Raw genomic sequence first — 3575 nt, 5'->3', positions numbered from 1 at the left:
GGGCGTGGGGAGTCACAGAGTACAGGGGAGGGGCGTGGGGAGTCACAGAGTACAGGGGAGGGGAGTGGGGAGTCACAGAGTACAGCACAATCTTGGGGGCGGGGCACAATTATAAGAAGGACTTCACTTAACAACCACAATCAGTGTAGCCTAATTCTTTTTACCTTCAATGAATCCCAGACAACAAAAGAAAAGAATTTTTTTAAATAATTAAAGCAATATTTTAATTTGGTGGCTAATGGAGAATATTTTTAATAAGTGGCTTTGTACACCTGACAAGCCATCTCAAAATAAAGTAATAATTTTAACTCAATCCATATATGAATTAATTTCCTGAAAAGATTAACAAATGTGCAAAATTTATGAATAATTATTAGATAAAGGAGCCTTCATTTTCAATATAGCAGTAAAGAAAAAAATTTAAACCTAGTTTAGGAAACTCTGAAACTAGCAAAGAAACCTGTAAGTGTAATAATTGCACTTAATTCTTTAAGTATAGCAAAAAATATTATTAAATTGCATATTTTAAGAATAAAATATAGTAAAAATTATATAACAAATTGAACAGAGATAGTGTAGATATATGTACAGAAAGCCATTTCAAATGGATAAGGAAAATCTAAACAAACCAATCAGCCAAGTGTTCTGAATGGCTAAACAAAATCTGAGAAACTACACAAACTCTGTAGTTGTTAGGAAGATACAAGGAAACAGACACAACACACATGTGCATATATTTATAATTATATACTCCCTCATCCTCATCAATCTCACTTCTGGAAATATAGTTTGTAAAAATAAATTAATAGACATGCACACACATGTACTAGGATATTATATTTAATTGGTGGGAAAACTAAAAATGCAATTAATGAGCATTAATAGAAGAATGAATGTTTATGGTATACTATAAAGCATAAAATATTCTGTTTGCAATTAATTAAAGGCACAATAATAAAAATTAAAAGTATTTCAGCTTATGTGGAGGGATTTCCAAATGATAAGAATGAGAACAATAAGCAAGTCATAGAAATGTAGATTTTGATCTTACCTTTTTTGTTATAAATAACTTATATATAATTTTGTGTATGTATACGTGTATGCAGGTGTGTACCCTCTAGGGGAAAACACTGAAGACCACATAACAGTATACATTAGCATCTAATTACATATTTATATTATCTATAAAGAAGACAAAATACTGGAGTATGGGATGGAGTGATGTAGGTTGGCAGAAGGAAGGCAGATGTAGCAAAAAATAAGAAAAAAAGTGAAAACAAAAATAAAATTTCTCACAAAATAATATGAGATGATCAATTTTGTGTGCTGATATAAGTATATAAATTTAAATAATACTGTTAAAAAGTAAAATTAACTCCCATCTCTATGATTTTTAATGCAGGGCCATACTGCTTATGTTATTTTTCAGATAGATGCATTACATTTCTAAATGTTGACATATTAAAACTTTTATTTTGAAACAGTATGTGCTTTAAAAATTACTATAATTATAGAAGCTGAGCAGGATTTATTTATTTATTAATTTGTAGCTTCTATAATTACCATATTTGACTTGTGTTTCAGTAAGACCTCATGTTTTCCATGTTGTAAAATTTTATTCACAGGAAATTAAATGTAGCATTTGGAACAAAAAGGCCCATTAGCTCTGAGCATTCTTTATATTCTAACCAGAATAGAAATCCCTTAATTAGGCCAAAAGATTAAAACTTTGAAATAGAGCAATTTATTTCAGTAAAGCTTTGAGGGTGGAGGATGGTGGGGTAGCACTTCAATATAAAGTGATAAACCTTCTAATTTAATCTAGTGAAACTGCCTTGGAAAAATACCAAATAAACAAGGATACTCCAGAGTCTTTATTACATTTTATGCACATGCTCAAAAATGCTCTCGGGGAACAGGAACTTGAATAATGGGCAGAATTTGAACAATGTCAGTGAGGGGAGGCAGAGACCAGATGGAAAGGAGCAGCCCTAGGAGTCTGAGGAGAAGCAGCTCAGAGACTGATCAAAGGCTGACTTTGCCTGCTGGTCTTTAGATAAGACCTGTGTGCCTAACTTCTAGAAATACGCCTCTCTTTTATATTAAAGTACCCCTGTATTTAAAACATTTACAAATTGTCCTTATTACAAAATGATACGTTGGCCCTACCTACAGATTTGTCACTTATGTGGTCATCTGTATCTATGTGGCGTCACATATTCCCGGGAACGTTGGCATCCTTAGAGTAGATTTGGAATGGATTCCTGCAGGCTTTCCCGAGCCAACGGGACCCAGCGTGGACAACGCTGTGGGAGTGGCCCGATTAACAAACAAGAGTCAGTGGAAAGGTAACACATGGTTATGTGCAACTGTGTTTCTTAGAGGAAATTGAATTTTCAATTTTTGGTCTTAAAATAGCATATTTACAGAAATATTTGCCCAATGCAAGACCATCCAGTTCTTCCATTTTGTAATGCTAGACGCACAGCCGCTAAGGGGGAAATTCAATCACTTGCCCAAAGGTTCTGTGTGAACACAATGAGGCGGCCACGTACTGGAAGGATCTTGCTGTTGTTGTTATTACTATTAGTATCGTTATTGTATTTATTTTGGGAGTTAGAATAGTTGACAACATTTAGACTTATTTATTTATTTATTTATTTTCAGGAGAGTAATTTATTGGACCATTTATTACTCTCCCCTGAAAAAATAATTGCAGTAAAAATAGAACAAATGAAACACATTGGTCTAGAATTGAGATGTTCCTGTTATCTTTAGGAATAGGATTCCTACACAGTGACCATGCCCATTAAGAAAGCAAATGAATGCTAGGATATTTCAAATCTGTTTTGTAGATCATCTACCAAATGACGATAACATCACTCTGTGAGGGCTTCAAGTCATAGTAACTTGAAACTATGAGTTAATTTCATGAACGCATATCATACAAAACCAAGCTAAACGGTTCACTTAGATTTAATTGTGTTATAGTTTAATTATAGGGTAACATCTAATATTTCTATTTGGATATATATTGAAGATACAGAAAAGGAAATCATAGGGGGAAAGAATGCATCTCTCCAGATATGATACACACATCAAAGAGGGATCAAGACAAGCTATACAACATGAATTAATTCCTTTCTCTCCCTCCCTCCCTTCTTCCCTTCCTTCCTCCCTTTCTCCCTCCCTTCCTCCCTCTCTCCTTCCTTCCTTTCTCCCTTTCTCCTTCCTCCCTCTCTCCCTCCATCCCTTCCTTCCTTCTTCCCTCCTTTCCTTCTCCCATCCTCCTTCCTTCCTCCCTCCCTTCTTCCATCCCTCCATTTCTCCCTTCTTCCTTCCCTTCCTCCCTCCCTCCCTCCTTCCTCCCTTCCTCCCTCCCTCCATCCCTTCCTTCCTCCCTCCTTTCCTTCTCCCATCCTCCTTCCTTTCTCCCTCCCTTCTTCCCTCCCTCCATTCCTCCCTCCCTCCTTCCTTCCTCCCTCCCTCTCTCCTTCTTTCCTTCCTCCCTCCCTCCCTCCCTTCCTCCCTTTCTCCCTTCTTCCTTCCCTTCCTCCCTCCTTCCCTCCTTCCTC

General features: G+C 36.2%; 1 protein-coding gene across 1 annotated transcript in view; it reads left to right on the top strand.

Moving 5' to 3' along the window:
- The window catches only part of NAALADL2 (N-acetylated alpha-linked acidic dipeptidase like 2), a 979797-nt gene that overhangs the window by 363198 nt on the left and 613024 nt on the right, over positions 1–3575 (top strand). The gene's annotated exons all lie outside the window — the stretch shown is intronic.

Source organism: Otolemur garnettii, unplaced genomic scaffold (genome assembly GCF_000181295.1).
Source record: "Otolemur garnettii isolate 467f Iridium unplaced genomic scaffold, OtoGar3 scaffold00078, whole genome shotgun sequence".
Classification (NCBI taxonomy): domain Eukaryota; kingdom Metazoa; phylum Chordata; class Mammalia; order Primates; family Galagidae; genus Otolemur; species Otolemur garnettii.
This window is presented reverse-complemented; position numbering and strand designations above follow the sequence as displayed.